Genomic DNA, 12,295 nt, shown 5'->3' with positions numbered 1-12,295 from the left:
GCCGTCCGCTACCGGAGGGCGATGAGGGAGGATGTCCAGGCAGGAGAGGAGAAGCGGCGCCAACCGGGCCGTCGTCGGACAGGCGAGAGGCAACCCCAATAATTTTTTGGGGGGGGGCACACGGCATGGACGACGGGGCTGCTGGAGGCAGCTACAGGGCGAGTTTGTGGACTAGGAGAGGAGGCCACCAGGTTACGGGGCCATTGGTCAGGAGGGAGAAGGAGAGTGTGGAGGCACGGCGAGAGGAACTGAGTAGGCAGCAGAGGGAGCGGAGGTTTATGAGGAAACCCAGTCCCGCTCCTCGCACCAAGCAAGTGGTGTGTGTCACCAGTCCGGTCCGGCCCGTTCCTGATTCCCGCACAAGGCCAGTGGTGTGTGTTCCCAGTACGGTCAGGCCTGTTCCTGCTCCCCGCACTAAGTTAGTGGTGCGTGTTCCCAGTACGGCCCAACCCGTTCCTGCTCCCCGCACTAAGTTAGTGGTGCGTGTTCCCAGTCCGGCCCAACCCGTTCCTGCTCCCCGCACTAAGTTAGTGGTGCGTGTTCCCAGTACGGCCCAACCCGTTCCTGCTCCCCGCACTAAGTTAGTGGTGCGTGTTCCCAGTACGGCCCAACCCGTTCCTGCTCCCCGCACTAAGTTAGTGGTGCGTGTTCCCAGTACGGCCCAACCCGTTCCTGCTCCCCGCACTAAGTTAGTGGTGCGTGTTCCCAGTACGGCCCAACCCATTCCTGCTCCCCGCACTAAGTTAGTGGTGCGTGTTCCCAGTCCGGCCCGACCCGTTCCTGTCCCTCGCACCAAGCCAGTGGTGCGTGTTCCCAGTGCGTGTTCCCAGTACGGCCCAACCCGTTCCTGCTCCCCGCACTAAGTTACATAGGTACAGCCCGGTCCGGCCGGTTCCTGCTCCCCGCACCAAGCCTGTGGTGCGTGTCGCCAGCCCGGCCCGGCCTGTTCCTGCTCCCCGCACCAAGTCAGTGGTGCGTGTCGTCAGTCCGGCACAGCCCGAGCCTGTTCCACCGGTGCCTGGTCAGGTACCGGTCAGCTGCTCCACACCGGAGCCTAAGCAATCCGCTCCACCGATGTCCAGTCCAGCTCCAGCCAGCGGGACCAGACCAGGGGCGCTACGGGGGGGTAGGCAGCCTGTTTTTTACTTAGGCAGCCTGTTTTGCACTTGTCATTTGTGGGATCTTGTTCCGGAGAGGTTTGTGTTTTGTTAACCTTAGGACTTCACGTATCGTTTTGTTGTTTTGTTTGTTATTAAAAAGTACTCATTAAAAGATGTACGCCTATCACGCTGCTCCTTGGTCCGCTTCCTGTAACGATCGTGACACCATACTAACAAAGGAAATAGAAGGTCTAGCAGAACAGATAGATAGCAATAAAAACTGTAACATAGAGGCTCATTATAAATGAGAGGAAAAACAAAAAGAAATGGAGAAACTTATTCAAGAAAGATCGAGTGTAATATATTATAAAAATAAAGAAAACTGGATGGAATATGGGGAAAAATGCACGAAATTCATTTTTAATCTTCAACATAGAAATGCTACCAAAAATAATTTACTGAAACTGGTTACAAATGACGGAGTCACCCATGATTCACCAAATTATATTTTGAAGGAGGAAGCAAAGTACTTTAAGCATATGTTTTTGTTTCAGTCGCCTCCATCTCCTCTAACTGAAGCTAATTGTAGGGATGTTTTTTCTATTGATAATGTAAAATTAACAGCTATACAGAAAGACTCATGTGAAGGTGGAATTACAGAGGAGGAAAAGGTGAAATTACAGAGGAGGAACTTCTGGATGCAATTTAAGACTTTAAGTCCAGGAAAACTCCAGGGTTGGATGGCATACCAGTCGAGGTATACCAAACCTTTTTTGATATACTCAGTGGACCGTTATTAGCATGTTTTAACCACTCCTATGTAAATGGTAGATCATCAGACACTCAAGAAGAAGGTCTGATTTCAAATATACTAATTGATTAAAAAACCATTAAAATATATATATATATATTTAAAAGGTATAATCTTCATAAATTATATCATAGGTAGGACTGGTGGAGTTATGTCGCACATGCAGCTAACAAAAACATATGGAAATGTCTGCTCTACCCAAAATTACAACCAAATAATTGCAGCATTACCGCAAAAATGGAAGAGGAAAGTGGAAGGGGGAAAAAGTAAGGAACTTGTTTGTCAGCCCTGCATTAAAGAACATAATTGGTTAAAGAAAATTGTGATAAATAAAAAAGTATACCAGTTTCAGTTAAGGACCAAAAGATTGACAGCCGTCCCATATACAGTTGAAGTCGGAAGTTTACATACACTTAGGTAGACATTAAAACTCGTTTTTCAACCACTCCACAAATTTCTTGTTAACAAACTATAGTTATGTCATGGCTTTAGAAGCTTCTGATAGGCTAATTGACATCATTTGAGTCAATTGGAGGTGTAGCTGTGGATGTATTTCAAGGCCTACCTTCAAACTCACTGCCTCTTTGCTTGACATCATGGGAAAATCAAAAGATATCAGCCAAGACCTCAGAAAAAAAATTATAGACCTCCAAAACATGCATCCTGTTTCCAATATGGCACTAAAGTAAAACTGCAAAAAAATTCGTTAAGAAATTACGTTTTTGCCCTGAATACAAAGCATTATGTTTGGGGCAAATCTAGGGAGTTTTTTGGGGGATCAAAATAAACGGAATAGAGCTAAACACAGGTAAAATCCTAAATGAAAACCTGGTTCATTTACTTTCCAACAGACACTGGGAGACAAATTCACCTTTCAGCAGGACAATAACCTAAAACACAAGGCCAAAATATACAGTGGAGAATACAGTACCAAGAAGACATTGAATGTTCCTGAGTGGCCTAGTTACAGTTTTGACTTAAATCAGCTTGAATATCTATGGAAAGACTTGAAAGTGGCTGTCTAGCAATGATCAACAACCACCTTGACAGAGCTTGAAGAACTTTTTTTAATAATAATGTTCAAATATTGTACAATCCAGGTGTGCAAAGCTCTTAGAGACTTACTTGGCTCTTAGAGACCAGCCAGACTCACAGCTGTAATCGCTGCCAAAGATTCTAACATGTATTGAGAATACTTATGTAAATGAGATATTTATGTATTTCATTTTCAATAAATGTGCAAACATTTCTAAAAACATGTTTTCCCTTTGTCATTATGGGTATTGTGTGTAGATGGGTGAGAAAAAAAAATATTTAATTCATTTTGAATTTCGACTGTCACACAACAACATTTGAAATAAGTCAAGGGGTATGAATACATTGCATTCGGAAAGTATTCAGACCCCTTGACTTTTTCCACTTTTTTGTTACGTTACAGCCTTATTCTAAAATGGATTAAAACAAAACAAAAATCTCATCAATCTACACAATACCCCATAATGACAAAGCAAAAACAGGTTTTGGGGCATTTTTGCAAATGTATTAAAAATAAAAATATATATATCACATTTACATAAGTATTCAGACCCTTTACTCAGTACTTTGTTGAAGCACCTTTGGAAGCGATTACAGCATCGAGTCTTCTTGGGTATGACGCTACAAGCTTGGCACACCTGTATTTGGGGAGTTTCTCCCATTCTTCTCTGCAGATCCTCTCAAGCTCTGTCAGGTCGCTGCATAGCTATTTTCAGGGCTCTCCAGAGATGTTCGATCGGGTTCAAGTCCGGCATCTGGCTGGGCCACTCAAGGACATTCAGAGTCCCAAATCCACTCCTGCGTTGTCTTGGCTGTGTGCTTAGGGTCGTTGTTCTGTTGGAAGGTGAACCTTTGCCCCAGTCTGAGGTCCTGAGCGCTCTGGAGCAGGTTTTCATCAAGGATCTCTCTGTATTTTGCTCCGTTCATCTTTCCCTCGATCCTGACTAGTCTCCCAGTCCCTGCCGCTGAAAAACATCCCCACAGCATGATGTTGCCACCACTATGCTTCACCGTAGGGATGGTGCCAGGTTTCCTCCAGACATGACGCTTGGCATTCAGGCCAAAGAGTTCAATCGTGGTTTCATCAGACCAGAGAATCTTGTTTCTCATGGTCTGAGAGTACTTTAGGTGCCTTTTAGCAATCTCCAAGCGGGCTGTCATGTGCCTTTTACTGAGGAGTGGCGTCCGTCTGGCCACTCTGCCATAAAGGCCTGATTGGGGGAGTGCTGCAGAGATGGTTGTCCTTCTGGAAGGTTCTCTCATCTCCACAGTGGAACTCTGGAGCTCTGTCAGAGTGCCATCGGGTTCTTGGTCACCTCCCTGACCAAGGCCCTTCTCCCCCGATTGCTCAGTTTGGCTGGGCGGCCAGCTCTAGGAAGAGTCTTGGTGGTTCCAAACTTCTTCCATTTAAGAATGATGGAGGCCACTGTGTTCTTGGGGACCTTCAATGCTGCAGAATTTTTTTTGTACCCTTCCCCAGATCTGTGCCTTGACGCAATCCTGTCTTGGAATCTGCGGACAATTCCTTCGACCCCATGGCTTGGTTTTTGCTCTGACATGCAATGTCAACTGTTGGACCTTATATAGACAGATGTGTGCCTTTCCAACTCATGTCCAATCAATTGAATTTACCACAGGTGGACTCTAATCAAGTTGTAGAAACATCTCAAGGATGATCAATGGAAACAGGATGCACCTGAGCTCAATTTCAAGTCTCATAGCTAAGGGTCTGAATACTTATGTAAATAAGGTATTTTTGTGTTTTATTTTTAATAAATATGCAAACATTTAAAAAAATAACTGTTTTTGCTTTTATCATTATGGGGTATTGTGTGTAGATTGATGAGGGGAAAAAAATATTTAATCAATTTTAGAATAAGGCTGTAATGTAACAAAATGTGGAAAAAGGGAAGCGGTCTGAATACTTTCCGAATGCACTGTACTTTCTGAAGACACTGTATATGGCTGGCTAGGGAACTTAATAATGCTGTGTACGCTTCACCCATAATCTGAAGGAGGAAATAACAACAGAACAGACAACAGGTAACTCACAGCAGGGTTGCTGTAAATGACAGAACCCTTCAGTCCTTCAATCCTACCCGTCAGATGGCTCTCACAGCACCAGCCATCAGTCCAGAGGACCTACTGCTGTGACAATCACTTCCTGGAGTAGTTACCCTCTCCCTGTTCTTTCCTCTAATTGGCTCTTCCTAACATCGGCCCCATCAGTGACTGGTTAGTAGTAAATGTACTTTTAATCCGTCTGTCTGCATATTTCAAGACATGGCATGTGGGGGTGTAGTGAGATACCCAATGGGCTGCACGATTCTCTTTTCATCACTCATCTTGAAAAAACGTATACTAAAAACTTGGAAATCAATCAATCTGACATCATTAACACAATGGAAAAATCAAATGATTTATTATTGAAATATTGAAAGAGCATGGGCTATTTAAGGCCAACAATCATGCAGGCACTAGGGATAGGGGTGTGAACATGCGGGTCTGGGCAGATGAGATGTAGTCATTGTTTGTGTGTGTCTGTAAGCTGTTGTTCGTATGTATACATTTGTATATGGAGTGAAAAATAAACAAATAAATTGTCCACGGTGCTCTGTTGATTGCTCAGTCTGTTTGTGTGTGGGGTAATTACTGATTACATCAGGTGCTTGTTGTGAACGGTGTAGTCCTGATAGACAAATAAACAAACACGGATGTATTTACTTGTACTGTAGTTACAATCAAGATATCCTGGTTTATAAAGGGCTGCTCAACTTGACACACAAGCGGAATTATTTAGAACCTGAACATTCATATTCTTGAACAATGAAAACAGAACAGAAACCCTTCAACATCCATGATCTGTGTCTATGCTGAACCCAGCTCTGGTGTGTTTTAATCAATACTGTGCTGTGTCCATTTTACAACTGAGTAACTAAAAAAATTATCCTCTCCGATAGATCTCTGCTGCCCTGATAAAGAGTATTTAAAGGGGGTCATGTCTGAATGCATTTTGATAACTGAAGTGAATTGAAAGGCTGCGTGCAAGGACAAATGTAGCTAGCGCTCACTCCGCTCTCTCTCGGCCTAGTGCCTAGTGAATGCTGGCTGAGATGCATTTTAGCCCAGGGCGCACACTGGCTGGCTGAATGGCCCAGTAAAACCCATCTCGCCCTGTTTAAGCAAGCGTTAAGATGAAATAGTAAGAATGAAAATAGTGTGATCAGAAAAGTAGATTTTTTCTTATGGCACTGAATTTGTCATTTAAGTTTCACTCCTATTTCTATTGGTGAGAACCCGGTTCCTGTCAGTTAATTGTGCAACGATTTTCTGTTGACTTTCCCAGAAATACAGTATGGCCAAAGCATTACAGCATTGGTTTTAATGTCACTGTTGAAAAGAAAATGGCTGAGTCATCCATGTATAATTTCTCAAAATATATTGCTTGAAATTAGCCGCAGCCATAAGTGACTGGCCATTACTCTGCAAACTGATCTCATAGCTCTTGAACGATGTGAACCTGTCTGTCCCAACAAGTGAGGATGAATCAGTCATGGAAGAGGAGAATGTGGTGAGATGACTGGGGTGATTAGTGAGATTTTGACTGAGGAGAGAGGGAATTCTGCCTATGCTGTGTGTGTGTGTGTGTGTGTGTGTGTGTGTGTGTGTGTGTGTGTGCGTGCGTGCGTGCGTGCGTGCGTGCGTGCGCGCGCGTGCGTGATTGTGAGTCGGCCTGTCTGGTACCATGCTGTGAAGATTCCCCTATCTTTCTTAATCAGACACACTCGACAGGCAGGCACTATCAGCCTACACACACTCAGACACACAAACACGTACACAAACACTCCGTCTACACACACTCAGACACACAAACACGTACACAAACACTCCGTCTACACACACTCAGACATACAAATACGTACACATACAATCCGTCTACACACATAAACACGTACACAAACACTCCGTCTACACACACTCAGACACACAAACACGTACACAAACACTCCGTCTACACACACTCAGACACACAAACACGTACACAAACACTCCGTCTACACACACTCAGACACAAAAACACGTACACAAACACTCCGTCTACACACACTCAGACACACAAACACGTACACAAACACTCCGTCTACACACACTCAGACACACAAACACGTACACAAACACTCCGTCTACACACACTCAGACATACAAATACGTACACATACAATCCGTCTACACACATAAACACGTACACAAACACTCCGTCTACACACACTCAGACACACAAACACGTACACAAACACTCCGTCTACACACACTCAGACACACAAACACGTACACAAACACTCCGTCTACACACACTCAGACACAAAAACACGTACACAAACACTCCGTCTACACACACTCAGACACAAAAACACGTACACAAACACTCCGTCTACACACACTCAGACACAAAAACACGTACACAAACACTCCGTCTACACACACTCAGACACAAAAACACGTACACAAACACTCCGTCTACACACACTCAGACACAAAAACATGTTCACAAACACTCCGTCTACACACACTCAGACACAAAAACCCGTACACAAACACTCCGTCTACACGTACTCAGACACTCACTCCCCCCTCCCCCCACACTTGAAAAGACCCACTGTTGTAAACTACTATTTGTTTAAAAGACTGCAAAACAATGAAAAATATAAGTTTTATTGAAGTTATCCTACAAGGACACACACAGGGAAATGCTGAAAACATACAGTATGACACATCACCAACCCTCCTGTACGTAGCTGACTGTGTCTTAACACCACGCAGGTCACTTTTCTGAGGTAGTGTTCTGCTCTGTTCTGCGTCATGTCGTTTCCTGGTCAGGAGGATTGAATCATCTGTTCCCCTTCATCCTATTTATACTTTTGACCGCCCTGATGGCAGACACACAGAACAGCCCAGCCAGGCAATCAAGGCAAATTCAATTAGACCCGGGCACTTTGGCAAATTTCAATGGGGTAAGATCCATTAAACCCCCCCACCAACTTATGTCAAGACGTATCATGATTTAATACCACCGGCCCGGCTGGCTAGCAATGATACAACAGACTTGGGACTTGGGGGTGGGGGGGGGGGGCAACAAAATGCTGGTGGTGGTGGGAAGGTTTAATAAAGATGACGGAAGGGGAGAGTCCATTAGTGGAACAGGGACAGGTCTTCATGCACTGAGGTAATGAATTCTGTTGCTGCTGTAATAACGCTAAGTGGTGTAAGTGGAGGGGTGAGAGGAGGGGAGAGGAGGGCAGGGGAGAGTGTGGCGGGGCAGGGCCTGGTGGCGAAGGGAGGGAGGCTGAAGGTGACTCCTCTCTGAGAAGTACCCTGTCCCTCATCCCTCCTCTCCCTGGCTGGCTGGTGGAGAGGGTTAGAATGCCGATTAGGTGGGTGGAGCTGCAAAACTCTGGGTGCTTGTGAGTTCCTGGATGGAATATCCCCAGAATTGTCCGTGCCCGAAAGAATCAGAACCGTGATGTATCATGGGTAAATCGTGACTGACTATCTACAAACAATATTGAGTAGTTCTGATGCAAGGTTATGTGTTGATCAGTCAGTCTCGACTCGCCGGCTCAAGTTGTCTGCGATGTTGAACGGTCCCATTCACTTATATGGCCTAGGTTGTGTCCCAAATGGCACCCTATAGGGAATAGAGTGCCATTATTGTACTTATGTAGACCCACAGTGTGGGCTCATATATGACTATATGTACAGCAGAGTATGTATGCATGCTTATAAAGACTACAAACTGTTTCTGTTGGTATTAAGCTGAATACTGCTGGTATACAGTTTGTGTTTGCTGAATGTTCTGAGACTGAGTACATTGTGTGGGTGTGTATTTTTGTACTGTGTTTGTATACGTTTTAAAATAAATGTATTGTACTGTATACAGTAACAGTTGTCTTTTAAAAGGCGAGGAAGGAGGCAGATGGTCAATGATTCTGTTTATCTTGATACTGAAGGCTGGTCAGTGATTCTGTTTATCTTGATACTGAAAGCTGGTCAGTGATTCTGTTTATCTTGATACTGAAGGCTGATCAGTGATTCTGTTTATCTTGATACTGAAGGCTGGTCAGTGATTCTGTTTATCTTGATACTAAAGTTTTTATTGACATTCTGGTACTGAGACTGAAAGTAACCTCTCGAGGGAAATCGCCACTCTTTTCCTTGAAAAGCTGCAGATTAGATTTGTTTCTGACCTTTCTCTGTCTCCCTAGTGGCCAGTCCTCAACAAATTAGAGAGATTATATTTGTCAGAAACAATGAATGCTGAGAACTGGCATATTTACCCAGCAAAGCATTGAAGTGAATGAACGTCCTAATCATCAAATCCAGTCCTGGGCCTCTAGTCTGGCCTGTGCCCTATCAAACTGCTCTGGTGTAAGAGGGGGAAAAGACTGCTTTTGATTGTGTGGCCTTATGAAGACTTGCTCTGGTGAAATAGATCAAATGCCAACCATTGGCTTTCCAGAGAATCCAAACGTTTGTTTTGTTTGAAATGAGAGCCTTTGGTCATCCTCTTCCAAGAGAATGTGCTATCAATATCACACTACTCCCTTCAATGGACGGTGTGACAGTCAGAGTCAGACAGACACAGTTTAGCATTCGAAAGGAATTATTCAGATGGTCCACTTGTGATGAAGGTCAAACGTATCTGTCTATCTGCATCCTGAAGTGCAGGAATGAATGTGTTATCTCTCAACTGCCAATAAAGACAAAGGCCTTGGCTGCATCCCAATTGTCACCCTATTCCCTTTATAGTGCACTATATAGGGAATAGGGTGCCATTTGGGATGCATACCTTATCTATTAACCAAGCTCCTCTCCAGTCCAGATGCTGGCATTTCCCTTTTACAGTTTGTAGATGAGTTACGCCGTCTTGCTCTCCGACTGCCAGAAGCCATCTAGTAGAATAGATTTCCAAAGCTCTTAGTGCCTTGGCTCAATCTCTATAACTGTATTTTATAGCTTACTTTACCTCAATCGATACCATCTGTTATCTTAATATCAGGCAATCAGCCAATATGCAATCATCATAATAGTATTAATCCATTTTATTTGTAGAGCGCCTCTCATTTACAGACAGAAATCACAAAGCTCTTTCCATTATGACCAGCCATTGAAGAAAAATTATTTAATAAAGTAGTTAAAAGCTTTAAGCAAGAATTAAAAAGATAGCTAATGGTTATGTCGATTGCTCAAAATGTAGCCTACTTAGGTTTTGAACAGTTCATCCTTCTGTAACATTCTCAGAACTGTAATCTAACACACACACAAGAGATGCTGCATCAACGAGGCAGGCATTACCAGGACTTACCAGGTCTCCCTTGGAAACAGTGGCAGTTGTTACCGAGCGGACTATCCTGGTACTGTACATACTGTACATACATCAAATGAAAAAATCGATCAATCCTGAGCTGATTCTTAGTGACCTACCAGGCTTGTCAAATAACATGGCTCGTATAATGTCTCCTTCTGGAGAGCAGAGGTACTAACCCACTGACCAGAGGGCTCTCCTCCAGTAAACAGCCCGTGTTTGTACACACACCGCAAACACACACACACACACACAGCTACCGCAGGTACTAATGACGCCTAATGAATGAGAGGTTAATTTGTACCTACGTTTTGTTCTGAACGCTCCCCCTCCATCCCTTCCTCCCCTGTGGGCTGGGCTGTTGCTAGGGCTGTTGCTAGGGTGCGTCACAAACGGCATTCTTCAGATTTCCTTTATAGTGCACTACTTTTGACCAGATCCCATAGGGCTCTGGTCAAATGTTGTGCACTATATAGGGAATAGGGTGCCACTTGGGACGCAGTCTAGCTCCCTCATCTACCCAGGGGGGTAATAAGTTGACCTTACTGTTGATGGAGACAGCTGCTCTCCTGTGGCATCAGTTCATCAGTTCACATGGTACAATTACAAAAAGAGAGATTGGCTGGCTGTAAAGATCACAGCTATCCTGACATTTTTTTTCTAATGACATCCCACCTATTCCAATAATATCACGTTTTTTGGCCATTGTCTGTCACTGTCATTTGTCTGTAATTTATGCTCAATTGATGCTCTCATTCAATGAAAGTGCCATAGGCTAACATTAAAGGGACAGTGCAAGATTTGTCTATAAAGGGACAGTGCAAGATTTGTCTATTTACCTAGAGTAAGATGAACTCATGGATAGCATTTTTATGTCTCTGCGTGCAGTTCGGAGGAAGTTGAAGGTAGTTTTGTCAGCCAATGCTAAAGCAATGACCGGAAGTCTACCAGTAGACCTCCAGTCATTGCGCTAACGCTAGTTACCTTCAACTTCCTTCAAACTGTACGCAGAGACATAAAAATGATATCCCTGACACATACACAGGCTACGCAGAGAGCTCCCTATGGGATGGAAAACATCAGGACAAGACCCAAAGGTGCTTACTGATCAGACAGTAAAATATATAGTACATATTTAAGGGATTTCACTTTGAAATGTTATACAATAATGATTGCCCAATTTAGCAAGAGCATAGACATTTTCTGAAATTACAATGTGAAAATATGACATGTAGCTCCTTTAAAATGACTGCACACACACACACACACACACACACACACAGATACCTGGCAGAGAAGGTGCACAGAGATCGTAGCAATGGACGCTCTGAAGTTCAGGAACTTCCCGGAACAGTTTCACCCTGAGAAAATGAACAGAGAACTGAATAAGGTTAGTAGTCGTAACTCAATAAGATGAGTATGGTTCGTGGCTGGCGAGTTGGGAGAATTATACTAAACCAAAAGTAGGCTACAAAAGCTTTCTAAACAGTACAAAACACAATTAATGTACAAAAAACTTAATTCATGTACACCATTCAGTACAAAACACCCAATTCATGATGTAACCTTTTGGCAACTTACAAAATTAACGTTGTCGTTGTGTGGGGTTGGGGCTGTGGTAGCATCCCAAATGCACCCTATGCCCTATGTGGTGAATACTTTTGGAATAGGGTGCCATTTGGGAGCACCCATTCTCTGCTGCGTATAACTGATGTGCTTTAAGTGAAATTTGTTGTCCGTTTTACTGTAGACACAAATATGAACATTCTGTATTATTAATGACTGTGGAAGGAAGGAGGGGGACACAGTACAGCTACCGCTCTTTGATGTTAGGCTTTGATCTTCCATCCGTGTGTGTTGTGCCTTGTGCCTTAAAATAATTATATGCATCAGTAAGAACCTTAATTGGCATTTAAGTTCAAATTAGCCTCCTCACGTTGATGTAATAGCTTTAGTGTCGAGCCATTGCATACAGTCAGACAAACA

General features: G+C 43.7%; 1 pseudogene across 1 annotated transcript in view; it reads left to right on the top strand.

Annotated features, from left to right (window-relative positions):
• LOC311123860 (poly(ADP-ribose) glycohydrolase-like) overlaps window positions 1-12,295 on the top strand; it is a 97,341-nt pseudogene that overhangs the window by 67,281 nt on the left and 17,765 nt on the right. The window contains exon 6 of the transcript in view: window positions 11,593-11,709. The product of the transcript in view is annotated as a poly(ADP-ribose) glycohydrolase-like (transcript). The remainder of the gene's footprint in view (window positions 1-11,592; window positions 11,710-12,295) is intronic.

The sequence above is a fragment of the Coregonus lavaretus genome, assembly GCF_964263955.1.
Source record: "Coregonus lavaretus genome assembly, chromosome: 1".
In the NCBI taxonomy this organism is placed as follows: Eukaryota; Metazoa; Chordata; class Actinopteri; order Salmoniformes; family Salmonidae; genus Coregonus; species Coregonus lavaretus.
The sequence above is the reverse complement of the archived record's forward strand: the minus strand, read 5'-3'. Positions and strand labels throughout refer to the sequence as shown.